The following is a 23,619-nucleotide window of genomic DNA, read 5'->3' as shown; positions in this document are numbered from 1 at the left end:
CCACCCCACAACCAGCCCCAGCCACAAAGAAACCTTGATATTTCTAAAGACAAAGATATTAAGCAAATAAAGAGGCATTTGTCAACAACTCTTGCAGGGTGGTACAAGATTATTTTAAGGATGTTTTTCCCACAGTGGCCTCAAATGGACCTCAAAGAGTTGAGGAACAATGCTGCTTATGTCTTGTAACAACAACAAAAAAAAAAAACTTAGGAAGAGGCAAATAATGTCATAGAAACCTTGAAAAAAGAAATCAACTTTTTACAGGATAGGCTTTATAAACATAACAAAGGGCATGATGCTCAGCCAATTACACTAGCCCCTCTCCAAGAATCTATCAGCCCACTACCTACCTCTTCTGTCAGAGGAAGGGCCACGAAATTAAGGAATATAGGACTTTGTTTCAGGCAGTGAGAAATAATATCCATCAGAAAAATTATCAAAGAAACAATTTTAGAAATAATAATTATAATGGCAGTATCAGGAATAATAATTTGAGGACAGAAAATAATAATTCTAGGAACATAAAACAAGCACCTGACAATACATACCAAATGACTCCACAGTAGCATATCTTGAGTGGAACTTGTCCCTGAACCACCAAGGGTACTACTGCCCTTATAGGGGGAGGGAGGTTGGGGTACAGGAATCAGAGGAAACAACCTTTGATTTTCGAGACCCTTAAATCTTACTACCCATTGTCCCTATCCGTGCCCTGCACCCCTCCTTCCCCCCTCTGATGAGTCCCATGTAACATAAAAGGTTGATAACACCCATTATGATTGTCTTTTGGACACTGGAGAATCCCGGTCAGTATTGAAAAGTACACCTGATTCGGATTGCAGTTCCATTCATTCAATTAATGCTGTGGGGGCATCAGGGACAGCCATAAAGTTTCCCAAACTTTCCCCTAGAATAATGACTGTAGGACTGCTTAGTGTGGGACACTCTTTCCTCTTAATGGCTGGCTCCCCCAAAAATTTGCTGGGGAGTGACCTTTTATGCAAGCTTAGGGCCATAATAACTTGTTCTCCAGATGGCTCTATGACACTGGAACTACCTGAGGAATCAATTACTGATCCCATCCAAAACAAGTCTGAATTTTGCCAGCCTGTTCCTGAACCACAAATAGAGGGCAGTCCTAATTCTCCAGAAATCCTTTACTTCTTTCAGATGCTAATGAAACAAAGGAGACTCCTATTTTTGAGATCCCAAATGATATACCTAAGTCTCTCTGGCCCACATCATCTTATGATGTTGGCCTACTTAAATCAGCAGTCCAGGTACAAATTCAAACAGAATCTAGCCCACCACCTTCCAGTCCTCAATACCCTCTTTCAAAGGAAGCAATGGATGGTATTACACTTGTAATAAATTCACTGATTGACCAAGACATCATAATTCTTTGAAAATCTGAATACAATATGCCTATCCTGCCTGTTAAAAAAGCCAAAATTGGGATCCAATGGCAAGCATCTCTATCAATTTGTCCAGGATCTGAGAGCTGTTAACAATCACATTATAAAGAGACACCCTGTAGTTTCAAACATAAAAACTGTTATTTCTTCTGTAGCACAGCTACATACTTTACAGTAGTACATTTGTACTCAGCTCCAGGCATATCTTTACTTTCACATGGAAGGACTCTCATTGGGCATGGGCTTATTTGCCTCAAGAATTGGTGGACAGCCCTACCCTGTTTACACAATTCTTAACTGCTGATACAGATGCCATAAAATTTAAATACAACCATTTAGTTCAGTATATAGATGATTTGCTCTTGGTTTCATTGAACACTGAAGCATGCCAAGAGGATAGCAAGCACCTCCTCTGAGAGCTACATAAGAGAGGCCACAAGGTCTCGAAAGATAAATTTCAGGGGTATCACCCCAAGGTACAATATTTAGGCTTCATTCTAACTGCTGAGTCCCATTTAATTTCTCCGAACCATATTGAAATATCCAAAAGTTAACTGCTCCTACCACTAAAAAGAAACTAAGGGAGATTCTTGGGGCAACAGGATTTTGTCAGCAGTGGATTCCTAATCACTAATCCCCTTGTAGCACTCACAAAAAAATCAGATCCTGAACCATTTAAACTAGAAGCAGAACACCTAATAGCTCTTTCAAATTAAAAAAAAAAAGCTATCCTGTCTGCCCCAGCTCTAGGCATACCAAATTATGATAAACCATTTACCTTAAATTGTCCATGAACAAAAAGGGTGTTCTAACTCAACTTTTGGGAACTGCGCAACACCTAATAACAATTATTCAGCACAGCTTGACCCAGTAGCTGCCAGAGCACCACCATGCCTTAGAGAAGTGGCTGCCACAGCTTTATTGGTAATCAAATCTGTTGATCTGGTATTGGGATGCCCTCTGACCATAATGTGCCCACATGCAGTCGAGCCATTGTTATTAAGATATAGAACACAGGCATTTACTGACCTAAGGATTACTAGGTATGAGATAACCTTATTAAATAATGAACATATCACACTAAAATGTTGTGGAGTTCTTAATCCTGCAACCTTGCACACTGATTTACCAATATCCAGAGAAATTTTACATGATTGTACTTTTTTTTTTTTGTCGAGAAAAATTTAACAGGTTTATTTATAATTACACAAATGAAAATGGAAAAAGTGTTCACTGTTGATAAATCTCTTAATGATTTAATGGACACCCCTTTGGATAATTCAGAGTTAATATTATTTACAGATGGTGAACACTATATAGGAAACTGAAGTAGTTACTGAATTCGATACTTTGTGGTTAGCTGTCTTACCCTCAAATGTAAGTGAACAGGGTGCAGAACTGACAGCTTTGAAACATGCTTGTATCACTGCAAAGGATAAAAGAGTCACAATTTACAGATTCCCACTATGCCTTTAGCTCATGTCATGCTGTTGGGATGCTATGGCTTCAGAGGGGATTCTTAACATCAGCTGAAAAATTTATTGCCAATGCAAACCTTATTACTGAACTTCTTTCTGTCCTCCAGTTACCGAAAACCATAGTTGTTGTTCATTGCTCTGCACACACAAGTGGCACTGACCCTGTCTCCAGGGGAAACAGCCAAGCAGATATGGCAGCAAAACGAGAAGTCTTAAAAGGACCTGAATTAATTATGCCACTAATAATTACTGATAATTTGGATTCAACCCTTTCTTAGAATGACAAGGAAGTGGAAAAATGGAAGCAGAAATTTAAAGCAAAACAGATAGAGTATGGGTATCATCAGATGGCAGACCCCTGATCCCTAGAGCTTTCTATAACCAGCTTTGTCACTCCATTCATAAACATGGCCATTTTGGCACCCACAGTATTGTAGACCCCTTTAAAGGAGTATGGATAGCACCTGGAATAACTATAATGGCCTCCAAAGTATGTACAGCTTATCCTACCTGCCAGGCCTTTTATCAACACGCCTTTTGAGGAAAAGCCTTTGGTGGACATCCTCTTGCTTACACCCTCTTGCTTACACACCATTTGACTAACTACAAATTGCCTTTATCTCTATGCCAAAAGCTAGACAGAATAAATTTTGTCTGGTCATAGTAGATCAACTACCAGGTTGAAGCATTTCCTACTGCTCATGTCAAAGTGGCTTTTGTTGCTAAAATCATTTTGAAAGAAATTGTTCCTCGTTTTTGCCTGCCAGCACATTCTGATTCAGATAAAGGTACTCATTTTACTGATTTAGTGTTATCTCAAATTTATTCGAATTTTGGGATAACTCTGAAATTTCATATACAATATCATCCCCAGAGCTCTGGCCAAGTTGAATGAATGAATAAAGAACTTAAGACCATGATTGGCAAATTGTGCACAGAGACTCATTTAAAGTGACCTAAAATTCTACCTCTGGCCCTATTTTTATCTCAGAAGCAGACCCAGAGGTGATTTACATATCTCACCATTAGAGATGCTATTTGGACATCCACCTAATCAGGAACAACCATTTACCCCTGCCTATACTTTATCGTATGGAGGGGATAAACCATTACTACATATATCAGACAATTACAAACGAAATTGCAAGAAACTCCATGATTCTGGAGGTGCTGTTCAAGCATGCCCCATAGATTTCTCATTTCATGATTTAAACCCACATGATAGTGTGTACATAAAGAATTTCAAATGTATTGGGTCGACTGAACCTGCTTATGATGGGCCATTAGAGGTCCTACTAACCATATCAACAGCCATAAAAATTAGAGGGAATCATGGATTCATTGTAGCCATGTAAAATGAGTACTTTTTGTTGATGATGAATAATTGCTTACACTGATTGTATTTGACTACCGATTTTGATTGGCCTTCTTTATTGCTGGATTTATACTATTTTGTTGCACTTTTTTTTTCAATTTTTATTTGGTCATTTCCAAACATTATTCATTGGAAACAAAGATCATTTTCTTTTCTTCACTCCCCTCCCTCCCACCATAGCCCACGCGCAATTCCACTGGGTATCACATGTGTTCTTAATTCAAACCCATTTCCATGTTGTTGGTATTTGCATTAGAGTGTTCATTTAGAGTCTCTCCTCAGTCATATCCCCTCCACCACTGTAGTCAAGCAGTTGCTTTACATGGGTGTTTTTACTCCCACAATTTATCTTCTGCTTGTGGATAGTGTTTTTTAGATCTCTGCAGATTGTTCAGGGACACTGCATTGCCACTAATGGAGAAGTCCATTACCTTCGATTGTACCACAATGTATCAGTCTCTGTGTACAATGTTTTCCTGGTTCTGCTCCTTTCGCTCTGCATCACTTCCTCATTCGATTTTGACATCAGGATATCAGTAAGTATCCCAATAGTCTCAGTTTTCTTGGTAATTGCTTTATAAACAATGTATATTAATCAATAAAGAACAAGATATCTCTAAGTATACTTTTCATTCATTGGTTCCATTTAACCTCTAGTTTCAAGTTCAAAACTTTTGGTCTCTAGTCTTCTACAGTGCATATTATGAGGTATAAGTGATATTTTGATATCATTAGAGAAAGCTTCCTACAATATAGAAGTAATATCACGATGGAGTTTTCACCATATAAATTGATGTTATCTAGTAAGGAAAGTGATTAATACAATGTTTTTGTATAACTCCCTGTTTGAATTGAAATTCATACACATTTCTATTCAGTATTATTATTATTGTCAATTTATTTTCCTTAAAAATGATGCTTCTAGAAGATAAAGATGGCATCATTCATCTTCGCATCACTAAAAATGTTTATCACAGTAGTCTGCAAACAGAAAGCACTAACATGTGTATTAAATAAATAAGTCTCAATATATTCAATGCTGGGGTTATGTGGAAAACAATAGGAGTCTATTTAACACCACAAAGTACAGCAAAAAGGTCAGATTAAAGACACAAAATGAGATAAGGTATCCAGAACCCTGAATGACAGACATAATACAAATGTAAACTAAGAAAACAACCTTATTCATCCAGATTATTAAATATTGTATTTTCCAATTCTAAGTATGTATTATCAAATAACTTCTGAGGCACAAAAGATTTTTCTAATGAAATTTCTAAATACAAACACTTTCCAGGTCATTTTTCATAAACAATAGTAACACCAGAAGAAAATAAACAATCACTTGAAAGTTGATTTTGCCCTTGGGAATTTGAATTTTTCTGCTGTTAGAATAAAAAAATTTTTTAAATTTTATCCATTTTGACTTCCATTTCCCCTAACAATAGTAGTAAACTCTCGGAAGCTAAGAATGACTATTGTCTTTGTGCATTATCATCAATTGATGTACCCTCATGTGGCTTTGGAGTCCAAAGGCTGAGGCGCAGAGTTTGTGGCACATGGGGCATGGGATGCCAGTTGTTACGGGAGGTGTGGTTGTGGCCTGTTGTTGGCGTTCACATGCAGTGGCAAGACATCGACGTCGTTCATCTTCAAAGGTGGTGGCGGCATGGTTAATGTGGGTTCGCCAGCTGCTTCTGACAGAGGCAGCGAGTTCTAGTTGTTTTGGTATAATGCCAGCCCATTTCAAGTTTGACTTTAGCTGATCCTTTTATCTTTTCTTTGGTCGACCTTGTTTCCTGAGTCCAGCTGACAGTTCACCATAGAATACCTGTCTTGGCATTCGCTGTGGGTCCATGCAGATGACGTGTCCAGACCATCATAGCTGGGTTTGGAGGACCATGACTTCGATGCTGGTGGAGTTGGCTCTGTCGAGGACTTCCTGGTTGGTGATTCAGTCCTGCCATCGGATCCTCATGATTGACCAGAGGGAGCGTTGGTGGAATTGCTCCAGCTGTTTCATGTGCTTCCAGTACAGTGTCCATATCTCACCACCGTACAGGAGCGAGCTGAGGACCAATGCGTTGTACACTGTGAGCTTCGTCGCAGTGTTTACACCGCTGTGTTGGAGGACTTTGGAGTGCAGCCGCCCAAGTGCCTGGCTGGCCTTTTGGATCCTGGCATTAATCTCGTGGACCAGGGAGTTTTGTTGCGGTAGCAAACCTGTCCACAATGGTTTGAAGTTGATTTTCTTGGTGGGCCATGAGAGCACAGTCATCTGCAAAGAGAGCTTCCAGGATGAGTCTCTCTGTTGTCTTTGCTTTTGCAGTCAGGAGGCGAAGGTCGAATAGTGAGCCATCCAGTCGGTATTTGATGTAGACGCCCAGATTTAGATCCATCACAGCATGTCGTAATAATTGGGTGAAGTATAGGTTGAATAGCACCGGAGCGAGGACCCAGCCTTGTTTCACGCCATTGGAGATGTTGAAGCGGTCAGAAGTCTCTCCACCAGATAGGACTTCCCCTGTCATGTCGACATGAAAGAGCTGGATCAGTTTGACTAATTTTGCTGGGCAACCGAGCTTGCTAAGGATTACCCACAATGCGTCCCTCTTTACTGTGTCGAACGCCTTCGTCAGGTCTATGAAGACAATGTAGAGACTCAGGTTCTGCTCAAGGCATTTTTCCTGCATTTGCCTCACTGTGAATACCATGTCGATGGTGCTGCGATCTGGTCGGGAGCCGATTAAAAGATTTATGAATATGTAAATATCATTTAAATACAGAATTCAATATGCACAAGCAAACTGTGACTATATTAACAGAATCACACAAACATGGTGAAGAATTCCAAGCTCCAATGAACAAAGAGGTCTAAGAAACCTGGAATATCTCCTTTAGGCTTGACAAACCACAAAGTACCATTTCCCGCTATATTAAAAAAAGGAGGGGGGCTGGGGGGGTAACACATTCCTGAGAATAAGTCCAACCAAAAAAATGTTACAAAGCTTTCTATAGAGTAAGGATCTCTGAAGGTACATGGCACAAAAAAGAAGAAAACCCTAAACTTTTAAGCTAATTTAATATTTAAGCACTGCTTTCCGTCTAGACCGTAGGAATCTGGGAACAAAACCAACATTAGGTTAGATAAGCAAGTTATTATTATTTTTTTTAAGTTGGAGCTGCTAGGTGGACACTCCCTATGTGACCCTGGGCAAGTCACTTAACTCCAACTACCCAACCCATACTGCCCAGTCCATACCACTCTTCTACTTTAGAACCAAAACTTAGCGTTAATTCTAAAATAGAAATTGGGGGGAATGGGGGGACGAAGGAAGGAGGGATGAAAAAAGAAAGGAAAGAAGGACAATAATTTCAACTTGAAGGAAATATAATTACTAGCTTTCTCTCTGCTCTCATAAAAAAGCATGCAGAATTTGAGATCAAAAGATCTAGATTCAAATCCCATTCTGACACAGCTTGGACAAGTCATTTAACAATCTAGGCATCAATTTCCTTATCTGTAGAGTTAGCAGAATTAATGAACTAAGGGGACTACAAACATACCTTTCCAACTTAGAGAACTATTTATATTTGAAGTCTTAATAAATACCAATCAACTAGAGAAGTCTAAGGTCAGGGTCAAGAAATGAGCTAAGTTACAGGAGAAGAAATGGGACATTAAGATCCCGTGGAACACATTGTGAATTTGGAATCTGAGGATTCCAAAGGATAAAGAGGATAAAGATTTATATCATGCCTCTAGTGTTGCCCATTTGTGTGGCCTTAGAGAAGTCACAGAATCACATTTTGAGTTTCAATTTATTCATTTGCAAAATGAGGGGAGTAGACTAATTAATCTCAAAAGATAACTTCTAGCTCTAATTTTCTACTCCATGATCATTATCATGGTCCTCACAGAATAGCCACGCTCAAAAAATAGGTCCTCAAAAGACAGAACCCATTGAATCAATCAAGATGAATTAGCTGGAATCCCCATACCAGTGGCAAAGAGCGATCCATAAAAGCAGATAATATACCAGCTCATGCTAAATTAAAAAAAAAAAAACAACTTAAGGCTTTCATGTACACTGAATCTACTTTGTTTCATGTAAGCAAATCAAAAGGATACCCCTTCTCCTTCAAAAACAGCCCTGAAGATGATCTTCTATAATGTCCTTTCCCTTTCTAGGGTTGCCACAGTCTCAGTGAAACTTGATTTAATTTGGTTAAACATAATGAGGGGAGAGAAGGAAGCCCTAGAGGCACTTCCAAGGACAGTCCAGGTCCCAAAGCATAGACTAAGTAGTTTTCTTGCAATTAAAACAAATTTTCAAAAAGGTTATATCCAAAAAAATCATAGGTATTATTTACCAATAAATAGTATATTACCAAATGGGTCACACAAAACCACCAGGAGATGGCACTATATTCCTTTCCCAAATGAGATCTCTCTAGTCATCAGAAGGACTTTAGAATCTTTTCTCAGGTTAAAAGTTAAAGGGGTAGAGTGAAAAGCCAGGGGGTTCTAAAATCAGAGAAATCAGGTCCAAATCTTTGCTCTGCTGCTTACTATTTGTGTATTCACGGGCAAGTCACTCACCTAACTTCTGAAGACCTTAAATTCTTTACCTGAAAACTGAAGTGTCTGAACTATATGATACCCAAGGGGCCTTGTATCAATAAAGCTATAATTTTATCAATTTATGAAAAATATACTGAGGTGAAGGTAGATTCATTTAAAAAACAAAAAACAAAAACACCAAGTGCTGAGAATTTAAAAGCCAAATTGCTTGTTGGTAAAGGAAATCTCAGAATTGAATATATGGTAAGGGAAATAGAGAAAAGAAAATTAGAGCCTAGCTAGGACTCCGTTATGATAAGTACCTTCTTAAATGGTAACAAAATTTCTATTAGTTTGTTATCTCTTTTAAAGCATAGATTACATCAGTTTTCATCTTAGTATTCCCAGCTACTGATGCATAGTAGGCAATATGAAATTAATTTATTTAAAAGAATTCAATTACAGCAAAGGAAAGTAATGAATGCTGGAGGGGATGTGGCAATGTAGGGACATTAATTCATTGCTGGTGGAGTTGTGAATTGATCCAACCATTCTGGAGGGCAATTTGGAACTATGCCCAAAGGGCGACAAAAGAATATCTACCCTTTGACCCAGCCATAGCACTGCTGGGTCTGTACCCCAAAGAGATAATGGACACAAAGACTTGTACAAAAATATTCATAGCTGCGCTCTTTGTGGTGGCCCAAAACTGGAAAACAAGGGGATGCCCATCAATTGGGGAATGGCTGAGCAAATTGTGGTATATGTTGGTGATGGAGTACTATTGTGCTAAAAGGAATAATAAAGTGGAGAAGTTCCATGGAGACTGGAACAACCTCCAGGAAGTGATGCAGAGCGAGAGGAGCAGAACCAGGAGAACATTGTACACAGAGACTAATACACTGTGGTACAATCGAATGTAATGGACTTCTCCATTAGTGGCGGTGTAATGTCCCTGAACAACTTGCAGGGATCCAGGAGAAAAAAACACCATTCATAAGCAAAAGATAAACTATGGGAGTGGAAACACCGAGAAAAAGCAACTGCCTGAATACAGAGGTTGAGGGGACACGACAGAGGATAGACTCTAAATGAACACTCTAATGCAAATACTATCAACAAAGCAATGGGTTCAAATCAAGAAAACATCTAATGCCCAGTGGATTTACGCGTCGGCTATGGGGGGTGGGGGGGAGGAAAAGAAAATGATCTATGTCTTTAACGAATAATGCTTGGAAATGATCAAATAAAATATATTTAATATATATTATATTCTTTTGGCCAGAGGTGCTTCAAGAGTTTTTAAAAGCCTGACAACAACTGTTTAAGGGAAGCAGCAAAAAATTCCTAAGACTATATATATATATCTGAAAAAAGGCTTATTCACTTCAAGAAGTTCTTAGTTGTTAAGTTGCTGTTTTTTATTAGCAACTCTCCAACTCACTCTCAATTTCACTCTCTTAATTGGCCACAAAATTTATAATCCTAGTGACAGCACTGGATTGAGAGGACTAAGAGAAGAAGCTGACTTCAAAGGCTGAAGGCACCATCTTATGTCCAAACTTGGTCACTGCAACACAACTGCTAAAATTCTAACTTGTTGAAGTTCTCCATTTGACAGCCCAGAACTAAAGAGCTTATAGTCTCCTTATTTCAAAAATGTATATATCCTCTAATTTGTTTTAAAAAAACAAAAAACACTTATTTAAATGGGAAGGGGGAAAATTTATTAGTATCATTGAGAGAAGGAGAAAAAAATAGGCACAATACAATCAGAAACCAAAAAGCATTAAAAAAAAGACACAGTAACCATCATGTGCCAGAAACTAATTTATCACACAGAAATGTCAATATCCTTCTACAAGTAAAATCTGTATGTGTGCTATTACAAGATAGTTTTATATAAAACTCTAGTTTTCTTGATGGATCTGGGTATTCAGTTCAACTTTCATTCATGGACATCTCAAACCAGTCTTAATCCTATAATTTCATCATTTAAAAACAACAACAACAACAACAACAACAACAACAACAACAAACCTTTGCTTTCCCTCTGTATTGGTTCCAAGGCAAAAGAGCAATAAGGGCTAGGGAATGTCAGGATCACACAGTTAGGAAATGTTTGAAGTCACATTTGAACACTGGACCCCCTGTCTCTAGGCTTGGCTCTCAATCCACTGAACTGCCCAACTGTCCCCTCATCCTAGATTTCTGCATTTTGTAATAGGGCATTAATACCGCCCAGTGTAGATTTCCCAATAAAAATGGAGTCATATGTTTATAAAGTGCTTCATAACTACAAAATACTTTAACATAGATTGTCATACTTCATAATTCAAATATTAACGGTCTTATTTATATATGAAGAAAGTCATTCTCAGAGTTCAATTCCTCATGTAAGGTCATATACCTTCTAAGAAGTAGGACAGGACTTTGCCCCACATTCTATCTACATAGTATAATACTAATTAAAATAAATTATGATGCTTTTCATAGTAATTCAATTCCATAAATATTTATTGGCTAATGTACACAAAATTTAAGTCATATAGCACAACCTTTGATCCAGTAATACCACTACTAGGTCTGTAACTCAAAGAGACTTTTAAAAAATAGGAAAGGACCTATTAGTACAAAATTATTTATAGCTGCTCTTTTTATGATAGCAAAAAAATGAAAACTAAAGGGATGGTCATCAATTAGGGAATAGCTGAATAAATTTTGAAATGATGATGATGGTATGAAGAATAAATTTAACTCTCCCCTGATTGTGAAAATGAAATTAACTCTCCCCTGACTGTAAAAATTAACTGCTCGTGTTTAGAATTAATCACCAAATACCTAAAATTCCTAATACTACCTAAAATTTCCTAAAATTATCCCTGTCTTCTCAAGACAGTTTCTTCTGACTGGCATGCCTCACCTATCCTAACCTACTCTATAAATTATTCACTAACTACCTAAAATAATAACTCCCTAAAATAATAAACAGTCACCACTCCCTCCCTCCTTCAATCAGTTTTCTATAGCAACTCAATTGTCAGCATCCAACTACAAGTAGCCCCTTGCCTCAGAGACAGAACTCCTGCTCTCTTGAGATTCCAGAGGCAAAAGACCTTCAACTGTCAGTGGCTGCTTCCTTTCTCTCCTTACTGACCAACTCTCCCCGCCTAATTTCTTGTCCCAGGGCTGGCTACTTCCTCTCCTCAGTCCTGGTCTCCCTGGTAATGGAATCTTCAGCTCTGGCTCACTGACTCCTGTCAGTTCTGATCTTAGAAATCCTGCTCTCTAGTCTCTTAAAGAGACAGAGGGAGAGATTAAGAAAATCCCTTTAACAAATGCTATCCACCTCCAGGGAAAGAACTGGAGTCAGAATGAAAATGAAAGCATATGACTTTTCACTTGTTTATTTGAGTTTATGTTTTGGGGTTTTCATTTTTATAAGATTACTCACTTACAAAAATGAACAATACAGAAATGTTTTACACGATAATACATCAAGTATGAACCAGACTGAATGGATTGCCAGCTCTGGGAAGGGGGAGGGGGTATAGAGACAGTTTGGATCATATAACTTCAGAAAACTTATGTGGAAATTTGTTATTACATGTAATAAGTAAAAAAAAATTTTTTTTCAATTAAATTACAGGGGAAAATATTTTTGAAATTTTTGAAAGATTAAAGTCATACAGAGGAATAGAGAAGAGATACAAATAACTATAGCTCTAAATAATATATATTATTTGAGAGATGCACATTGCTATGTGATATGTAAGCAAGGGGTAAGCAGAGGCATAAGGAAAAAAGAATAAAAGAAATTCAGAGGTTTTGGAAATTAGTGCCATTACATTAGTGTCAAAGATCTGGAAGGGATTAAGTAGTACTAGATACAATCATAGAAGATAACCAAATGTTAAGAGGAAAAAACAGTCTGAGATTAATTCTATAGATAGAAATAAATTGAAATGATAGAATACATCATATGGAACTCTCAAAAGCTAATGTAATCTGTCAAATGCAGCATAGTAGATACAATGCCAAAAAGAGTAACATGCCCACTATATTTTGACTTTGTCAGCCCAGAACTTATCTGGAATATGGATTCAGTTCTAGAAATACCATTTTAGGAAAGTCACTGGAAAACTGGAGTCTATATATATATATTCTATATATTCTATATTCTCTATAGAGAATAACTAGAATACTGAAGGGCATTGAACCCATCTGAGGATCAGTTGAAGAATCTGCAGATATTAATCTAAAACGACTTAAAGGGAACATGAAAAATATCTTTATGTCTCTGAAAAGCAATTATCATGAAGAGAGATGAAGAACTGTTCTACTTGGCACAAGAAACAGAACTAAGACAACTGTGTCAAGAATAGAAGAGAAACAGATTTAAGTCTGATGTCCAGAAAAACTTCGTATAATCACAGTTATCCAAAGTGAGATGACCTACCTCTTTGATAGAGGAATTCAATCAATGATTAGATGGCAACTCTTTATATATATTAGAGATCAGGAGCCAGGCACCGGGCGATATCCCCTATTCAGTGGGGCGATAGCCCCACTGAGCAGTCCAAGCAAAATAGAAAGCCACATATGGCTCTCAAGATGTGATGTGTGAAAATTAGTGGGCAGAGAAAAAGTTTGATAAACTGAGTCAAGAATGGATTTCAGCCTCTTCTCTTCTGTTTGTTGCTGGCTGGACTTCCCTGTCAAGGGAAGCATGGCTAGGGAGTCTTAATGGTTGCCACAGAATAGCAAGCTAAATGGAGCAGCAAGAAAAGTTACTTATATCTCTTCCTCCTATTTTTCCATCTTTTTTACCTACTACTTTTGAATTAATAAAATCATTAATTTATGGCCTGTCTCATATTTTTCCCTCTTTTATAATCCAATTAGAGGCCAAGGCACTCAGTATCTCTAGGACTTAATTTCCATATCTGCAAAATAGGTATAAAATTTTAATTATCTAAATCACAAGGATATGGTGATGAAAATGACTGGTAAACCTTAAAGGTCTATGTAAACCCAATTTCTCATTCTCTATTACAACAATATTAAAATCTGGACATGGAAAAGGCCACAGAGTACATATTGTTTAAATACTTCAATTTAAAGATGTGAAAACTGGGGTGTAGGGGGCGCTAATTGTCCAATACAAAGCAAACAGTATGAGATAGAATCCAACTCTCAACCTTGGCTTAAGCATCAAAATATGAGGAAAGCAAATATTACAGGATTATAAATGTACAGGGAAATTTACAGAGTACAGATATTTCAACAAAAGCTTCTGCATTTACACATAACATACTAAGTGTTAAACTAGATCACATTATTGTAGTTTTTTTCAGGTCGGACCCAAGTAACAAATTTGGCGTGAACATGGCTTTTCCAGGTGCTGCTAACTGAAGTGAAGTTAGATAAGTCGTCATATAACTATGAAACAAAGCACAAAAGTTTATTCTCTGGTTAGATGTTAAGCTAAAAGCTAAAGCCTGTAACCAAGTAAGAATATTGATAGCTTTGAGACCTTCCTTCTCATCTATAGGGACAGAGCCAAAAAACTATACCCTGATGCCCATTCATTTGCTCTCAATCACTGCTATTCAAAGGAGCAGAGCACAACCACCACATGCCTGTGCATTGCCTTTGTGATCACTTTAATGAAGGCGTTCCCCAATTCTGGCTAAAGATGAACCAGAGCTAAAAGGCAAGTAAATAACTTTTATTCAAGCTGCTATTATGGTTGCCCTGAATTGTTTCACCTTGGCAATGGAAGACAACTGCAAAAGCAAAAATAGAAGCCTCTAAAACAAATGCTGATAGCAAGAGAAAAACACAAATCAACATACCTTTAAAGAATATTTAAGGAAGCTCTCCTTAGTGTTGTTCTATTTAACTGATTTAGGGGATTATTTTGGGATAAAGAGGAGGGCAAATTGTGAGTTTGTCATGATTTATGAGCTATGTTGAAAAAGCATTTATCATTTTTCAAAAGGAAGAGCAAAGTAATAATACAGTCCTTTCCAAAGAGTTTAGGCTTCACAGAGGCTTTCCAACCTGTTCCAGAGATCTCTGCTCAATCACAGAGAGACAAGGTATTACCGTGAAAAAACAGTGAAACTTGAACTCAAGAGAAAGGTAGTTTTGAATACCACCTGAGAATGACTAAATGTAGGGTAGTGGGCAAGACATGACTTCTCTGAGGCTTAGTACTCTCAACAATTAAACTGAGATATGAATATTTGTAATACCAATTTAAGAAGACTGTGGAGAAAATCAGGTGGAATACCAGTCTATTATACTCTTCCTGACTACAATCAATACATATGAATATTGGTTATAAAATATTTAATATACATAAAAATAAGTTCACCAAGGAGGCAGAATAAAGCCAGTGTAGTGAATGAAAAATCTTCATTAAGATCAGGAAGCAAAGCAGGAGCACAAAGGTGGCTCAGTGGATTAAAAGCCAGACCTAGAGAAGAGAGGTCCTGGGTTCAAATCTGTCAACAGATAGTTCCAAGTTCTATCACTCTGAGAATCTCCATTGCCTATCCTTGTCTTCCATTGCCTATTCCTTACCACTTTTCTCCCTTGGAACCTATATGGTTCTAAGACAAAAGGTAAGAGTTTTTTTGTTTTTGTTTTGTTTTTTTAATCAGAAAGCAGTCTTGTTCACTACAGCTGAACTTGCTGTCATTATCTTATTGTTTGGCTCTGGACCCTAACTTGAATGCCTAGATCTATGATAGCCAGCTCCTCCTTTCCTTATCTAACCCTTCTTGATCAAGGTCCTTTACCTACTTTACTATGTGTTAGGTTCCATTCTAGTAAGGTGGAATCCCAGGTGTGGTCAATTTATCCATACCTTTAAATATCATAGTGTGTTTTTTAGAGTAGTAAAAATATATATATATGATTAAAAAACCTGGTTTCAAATCATGGCTCTGCCATTTACTATCTGAGTGATCATGGGGAATTTACTCAACCTGTGAAGACACCTAGTTTACTCATCTATAAAGTAAAGAAGCCAGACTAGATTAATTCTAAGGTCCTTTCTATTCCTATTATCTTTTTTTTTTTGGTCAGTGATTGGAGCTGATTCCCTTGCTCTCATTTTATTTTTTTCTATTCCTATATCTTTGATATATTAAATAATGCATTTTGTACCCCTTAACACACTATATAAATGGGACCCTACATTAGATGTGTAAAAAATTAAGAAGGTAAAATACTAGGTTTCTATAAATGCTACCACTACCATCAACAATGGCCTACTTAAATCATAAATGCCAACTAATAAAGGAATCCTCTACCACCACTACCACATTATATCTAAATCAGAAATACCAATTAATAAGTGGACAAAAAGAATAACCAAACTAAGGATCTATATCTGAACCAAAACAGTTTACTATTCCCCAAAGTATACAGTTAAATACCAAAAGTTATTTCTAAAATGATATTTGCTTCATAAAATGAAGACTTTTCTGCTGTCCAAAGCTAACATAAGCTTCCACCTGCTGAATGCTTATATTATTTTGTGGTTTTCTTATAAAATTTATCATGTAGTGGCTTATCACCCATTCCAAGAATATAAGAACATGAGCTATTTCTGAAGAGACTATGCTAAACATTGATAATGAGTTAAAAACCAATCATAATAACTTGAGCAGAAGAAAAAAAAACAAATTAGATTTTAATTGATGGCTAACAACAGCTGTTACTTATCAACAAAAATAAGGGGGAAAACAATCTTTAAGTTTACAAGAAACTGAAAAGAAGCGATAAGAAAGAATGTGTTCTTAAGAAATTCTGTGGATTATTTTTTTCTGGAAAGAATGATTCATTTGTTTAGGATTATTTCAATACTACATCATGGAGAAAAGAGATGGAGCAGTTATGATTTCAGGAAGTTCATTCCTGATACAGGATTTTATGTAGATCAAGGCATGGTACTCCTATAGTTAATGGTCAATATGCAAAAATAGTTCAAAGGGAAACAATGGAAAACTCAACTTGTAAAACTGGCAATCTCCTAGTTTAAAACCACCGAATGCTGGCAAAGGCAACCTCTAAAACTCATTCTAAATGGAATTTGACATGTTTTTGGAATCTGAGAGCCATAAAGATTCATCAATGAGATATTCAGTCAGACAACCATTTAAGCACAGGTTCTCTTAGACACAGATTGCCCAATAATGTTTGTATCAAGTGAAACAAAAAGCAGATCAGACATGGATAAAAACCTAAGGGACCTTATTGTTTCTACAACTTATAATATGCTAAGAGAAGCATGAGACCTTATAGGAGATAAGCAAAAATGGATGTCAAGTTCATCTTAAGGAGGCCATGTAAGTTCAACAGAAAAAAAGTTTATTTAAAATAGTAGATCTTCACAAAATTATTCTCCAAGTCAAGTGTCCATGAAACTAGCCATTACTTTCCTAAGGAACATAGGATTTAATACTGTAAAACAAATATAATGTAAAAATATAATAGGGGACAGAATATGAAACTGAAAATAGAAATGACTTACCAGTATGGTCTGAAAGACCCTTAGGGCCTCTGAGATACTCAGAGAGAGCATGCAATAGGAAGATGGAAAAAACTTAAAATGAACCTAGATTAGTAATGGGAAAGTAACTGAATTAACCATAGTTTATCATCAATAGTGAACATATATGCTACCATATTCTGGTATCTATATTTAAAAGACAAGCTAGGTACCCAAACAATCTAATAAATCCAATTCTTGGATAATCAATGAACAAGGCAGGATTGTAGTCAAATAATCTACTATAAGCTAGAAATGATGATGCCAAGAAAAAAAATTAAAGGGTCCCATAAGTCAAGAAGCTTATATTTAATTGGGGGGGGGGGGGGGCGCAGAACAACACGGATATGGACAATCAATTAGACAAAATGACTTCTAAAAAAAGCGCTCTCACAGCTTGGTGACTATGCTTCCTGAAAGAGGATAACTTGAATTGGGCCATGAAGGAAGTTAGTGACTATAAGAAGCATCTATGAGTTGAAGAGTATGTGGGAGAACATGTGCAAAGCCCCAAAGATGAGATATAGAAATGTCATGTACAGGAAACAAAGAACAGGCTATTCCAGTTGGAAAAAAGAATGCATCAAAAAGAATAATGTAGGGGGCAGCTGGGTGGCTTAGTGGATTGAGATCCAGACCTAGAGACGGGAGGTCCTAGGTTCAAATCCAGCCTCAGACACTTCCCAGCTGTGTGACCATGGAAAAGTCACTTAATCCCCATTGCCTAGCCCTTACCACTCTTCTGCCTTATTGACTCGAAGACTGAAGGTAAGGGTTTAAAAAAAAAAGAATAATGTATAAGTCTGGAGACAAGGATGGAGCCCAACTGTAAATGACATTAAAAGTGAAAAAGAAGTGTTTGTATTTTGTCTTCAGAACAAGAGGAAGTTTTGATAGAAGGGGAATGACATAGTAAGATGTCCTTCAGGTATGTCGAACTGTTTTGAAGAACAATTATAGTGTACAGCAATGAGGCAGACAGAACAAGATCAAAAATTAAATATACCAGAACTAATCAAAGCAAAAGTGCTAGGAGGGAACAATCTACAAAATGGATATAATTCTTAACATAGCTATGGTTACAAAGATTAAATGAGGTCATAGATGTAATATCTCTGTACCATTTCATTTGGTAGACTCATCAGATTCCATTGGATTCAGTATTGTCTCTATCAGAATATTCTCAACTGAAAATAATCTTTTTATCTTGAAGTGGTGAACATCACAAAGTGAGTTCAAACACCCAGAATTTCAATTATTGGAACCATGATTTATTAATAAAAGAACAAATAAAGAATCTACCAGCTGGGACAGCCTAGTGGAGGCTGCCTCAGACTGACATTATACAATAGCTTATATACCTTACAAGATACAAAGTTAATCCCTTTCATATACAGGTTCTCATTTGACAATCAAACAAACCATATCACAAAACAAAGGTATGTGTAGTTAGAGACAATATTTAGATTATCATGGGGTTGTTAACTTTTACTGGTACCTTGATATCCTTATCCTCATTTACTAAGTGTTATCTTGCATTCCATCCAAACCTCTTTGATATTCCTGAAGTTCCTTTGTATCCCCCAAACTAAGCAGAGTTTGGTCTTATGCCTGCTCAACTTCCTGGTGGAGGGAAGCCATGTCTGTTCCCTAAAAAATGCTGTCAGGGTTTTTTTGTTGTTGTTTTTGTTTTTAATGTTTTATCTATTTCAATTTTTCTATCCTTCCCTTTTTGGACTACTTCAATCTAATCTATTAAATATTTATTAAGTGCCCACTATGGGCCAAGCATTATGCTAAAAGAACTGGGGTAAGTCCCTCCAATAATGTAAATCACAACTCATTAAATCTTTATCTTGTGAGATTCCTGTTGTGGTCTACCACAAATCCTTCAGAATTGGGCAGTGTAAAAATTAAATTAGTATCTAGTAATAAAAAAGATTATTTTATGAGGTTTATTAAGGATTATTAGAAATCAAGGAATAAAGAATTTTTACAGCAGTAGCACCAAACAAGCTGAAAGACTTCTTCTAGCTCTATTTTTGGTAAACTCTATCTTTATTATCATGAAAACACACTTTCTAAAGCTTTTAAAATTCCAGAAATGCCAGTGAAGCACTCTGGCTGTTACCCATTGTTCTTTCCTTTATTTTTCTTATTTTAATTGATATCTGGTTTTAAAAAGACAAACAAAAACAAAAAGAACATTTTTCTGTGAAAATAGTTTAATATGACAAAATTAAAAAATTCATTACAACTTACTGTAGAAACACTATCAGGCACTCTAACTTGGACTTTATTAACACTTAATGCTGTTTCATTTACATAATTGCAGTCAGAGGGTAGATTGTTCATTTGGATCTGCTTCCTTTACTCTACATTACTTCCTGTGAGTATACCCATATTTATTTGAATTCCTCATGCATTATAGTTTAATATATCCATGTATCATAGTGTAGTCAACAATTTCCCAGTCCTAGGATACAGACTGCTTCCAACTTTTTTCTATTATAAACAATGCTTCTATGAATATTGTCAATAACTGAATCTTATCTTCTGGTCAAAAAACTCCTTACAAAAAAACTTGAATTAGTCTCTCTGGGTCAAAGGGTATGAACATTTCTGTAAATTTAATGCTAGACCACTCTACAAAATAATCAAGTCTACTCTTGAATGTATATCTTTTTTGAACAACTAAAAAAGACTGAACTTTTCCATCTATTATCATCTATGTCAATTTGATGGGTAATCCACAATTCTTTATATTAATAAAAAGTTCATTTAAAAAAAAATGTTTTCCAGATGCTTCCTGTTTTGTAAACTACTTCAATTAGCAAAAATCTATTTACTTAAAAGAAAGAAAATCAATTAAGTAAAACAAAACGTCACTGAAATTACTTGTAATTTTCTGACCTTATTACTCTACTTCTCTACATAAAAAAGAGGGAAAAGCATATCATCATTAGGATAAGAACATAACCTTAGGGCTGAAAGACATCAGAAGAATCATCTTTTTCAACTCCATTTCAGAGTTGAGAAATAAGTAAATGAAAAATATCAAATGTTTACTCAAGGTTATCATTAATAGGCAAATTCAACACGGAAACCCTAGCCACCTGATTCCAAATACAAAAAGGACAATGTACTGCTGTCTCTCACTATTGGTATCGGTATTTCGAGGACTTGAGATTTCTATTAGAATTATTTTCATTTACATTGGGAAGCAGCATGGCATACTGGATAGTGTAATTACTTTAGAATTGGTAATAAATGACATTTGAAACCTACTATTTATTTAACCCTGAGGAAGTCATAAAACCTCAAATGCCTCAAATAACTCCCTAGGACTTGTCTACAAAGGCATAGATAGATTTTGACATGTTGGATAAAGGTAGTTTCCGATAGTCTATTGCTACTGATTCTATGCTTCACATTAGTTCTTATAAGTCTTCCCACTGGGTGCAATTGTCATAGGGATATATTTTCAGATGATCAGTGAAGGTGTGTTTCTACCTTTAAAAATAACCATACATGAGTCTTGACTATTTATCACTCGAGGACTACCTTTTGATCTTTAGTTTAAAGAGTTTCTCAATTACAAAAATCTTTTGATTTTTGAAAAACCTTTTTTATCATATGGGAAGCATTCTTTTTGTCTGCTTTTTAAAGTTCTAAACATAAATAAATACCGAAACTAATAAAAAAATGTTCTCCATTTAATGAAAATGAAATGTTTTTCTCTTTTATTCCTGATATAATTTACTAAGCTAATGGTCTTCCTAATTTCTAACCATCCTTGTATTTATGGTATAAATACATTAATGTTGTCAAACTTTTTAATTCTGAATCTATAGGAACAGTAAAATAGACACAGACTAATTTCATTTAACTACAGATTTAATAATAAATAGTATTAACATTAACAAATACGAGTGCACTTATTTTCCACATAGTTACTTAATATATATGTTGTCTCTTTAAATGCAATATAAGTGACTTGAGGGAAAGAAGTATTACAACAGGCATGTGGCACAGTAGATAAATTCCACAAGGCCCAGAGTCAGGAAAGATCCAAGTTCAAATCAAATCTCAGTCACTTACTGTGTAAGTTAAACTAGATGACATCAAAAGTCCCTTCAAATTCTCTATTAATTTTTCTCTTATCCACTAAACACCTAAGTTTAAAATTCCATTCAAAAACCCACATCTACCCACAGCTTCTCTAATACTTCCACCTGGACAAAGAGAGATTTATAACAGATTTCATGTACTGCCAAGACTCAGCTGACAAGTTGATTAGTTTTGCTAAACTGGTTTCTACAAGGCATGGCTTTCTTAATATGAAAGAGCAGAAAAACAATGGTGGTTCAAATCAGAAATTAACAAAAAAATTTAAAAGGAAAAAATGTATCTACACACATTCATTTATTTATTTATTTGTTTGTTTGTTTGTTTTTTTAGAAAAAGTAAAATCTAAGATATTGCTCCTGTTATCTCTGTATATATACCAAATCGAGTTATTACAGCACCTCATTCAAGTAAAATAATTCTTTCTCTCCATATATCTTACTATTACAGAAAATCTATCAAATACTGATAGGAACATTAAAGTTGCCTGTTTATAATGTCTTATTACCAAGATTTTTTAGCATTTCAGTTACCTTCATTTAGGTACTTAGTTGCTATGCCATTCTGTGTGTGTATAAAAAACACTAATAAAATGTCAATATCTATGAAGCCTTATCATAATATAGTTTCTATTTGACTCTCATGATGCCATATATTATGACTTCTACTTTATTTAAAATTATAATTGTAAATGTTGTTTTTGGTTCAGCTTATTCACAATAAGTTTTATCCAGATTCTCATTTAAAATATATCTTTGTCCCTATCATAAAGGCAATATAATACAGAGCTGTCTTTTCTAATCCAATCTGCAGTACACTTTTTAGTTGACTTCTTTCCATGGTTACACAGTGGTTATGCATTTGTATAATTGTTATGTTAGATTTTTCCTTCATAATATCTTAATACATTACTTTGCTTTATCAGCACAAGGTTCAGTCCACATCATTACACTACTGTCAATCAAATTCTAAACTTTCCATGCACAGACAAGCATGCAAAATTTTAACCTCTATCCTAGTGTTCTAATTTTCCTGAGATAATCTCACTCTCCTGACTCCTATCCCTCATCACCAGTTGCATATTTTACATCAACAAGTGGATATCCTTGGAGGAATCTCAAAATCAATATGTGCAAAACAAAAAATACTTCATGATTCAGAGTAAGTTACTGGCTATTCCACAAATATATAGTTCCTCAGTTCCATATCGGTAAATTTTCAGGAGTTGTTCCCTTCTGTGCCTTAAATGCATTCAGTATTCAACTGTAGCTTTTACAATCCAGAAAATTATGGAAATCCATTCTTGATTCATCTACCTGTCCCTCCTCAAATTAGCATACATAAACTATTTGACTACATCTACAAAACACTTGACACAAACAAAAATACATAAATAACTGGAAAATTATTCGTTGCTCCTAGGCAGAACATGTCAATATTACAAAAATGACAGTACTATGTACATTAATTTCCTTATTCAGGGCCATAACAATAAAAGTGCATAGCATTGCTTTATAAGGCAAGGAAAAAATTGATCAAATTCATCTCTAGGAACAAAAGGTCAAGAATCTCAAGGGAAATTATGGGCATGTGATAGGAAGGAAGAAGCACCATCAAATCTCAAACTGTACTACAAATCAGTAATAAAGCAATTTTGTTCTAATTTTAAAAATGTGAAATTCAGTGAAACATATTAGGGGAACAACAGTAGCAAAAGTACAGGGAAGTATGATGTTCAACAAAACCAAAAACCCAAGGTATTAGGTAAGGTTTCACTAAGTAACAAAAACTACTCAGAGAAAGGAAAAGTCAACAAGAAAAAAGCTGGGTATAAGACCAACATTTCAAACCATATTTTATCTAAATGGATACAAAGTAGATATAAAAAGGTACAAAACAAATAAGTTCTGGGAGAAAGTATGAAAATATCTTTCAGAACTATGGATGTGAAATCCTTTATGAACACACAAGTTAGAGAGGAACACAGAAAATAAAACATACCATTTATATTAAGTAATTTGAAAAAGTTAGCACAAACAAAAAGTGTAAAGACAGCCAGAGGCAATTAATGTTATAAGTGAAACAGTTGA

General features: G+C 35.8%; 1 protein-coding gene across 8 annotated transcripts in view; it reads right to left on the bottom strand.

Moving 5' to 3' along the window:
* Positions 1 to 23,619, bottom strand: part of MAD1L1 (mitotic arrest deficient 1 like 1) — a 999,035-nt gene that overhangs the window by 816,993 nt on the left and 158,423 nt on the right. The gene's annotated exons all lie outside the window — the stretch shown is intronic.

The sequence above is a fragment of the Monodelphis domestica genome, chromosome 7 (genome assembly GCF_027887165.1).
Source record: "Monodelphis domestica isolate mMonDom1 chromosome 7, mMonDom1.pri, whole genome shotgun sequence".
NCBI classification, from domain to species: domain Eukaryota; kingdom Metazoa; phylum Chordata; class Mammalia; order Didelphimorphia; family Didelphidae; genus Monodelphis; species Monodelphis domestica.
Note: the sequence above shows the minus strand (reverse complement) of the source record. Positions and strands in the feature narration are given on the sequence as shown.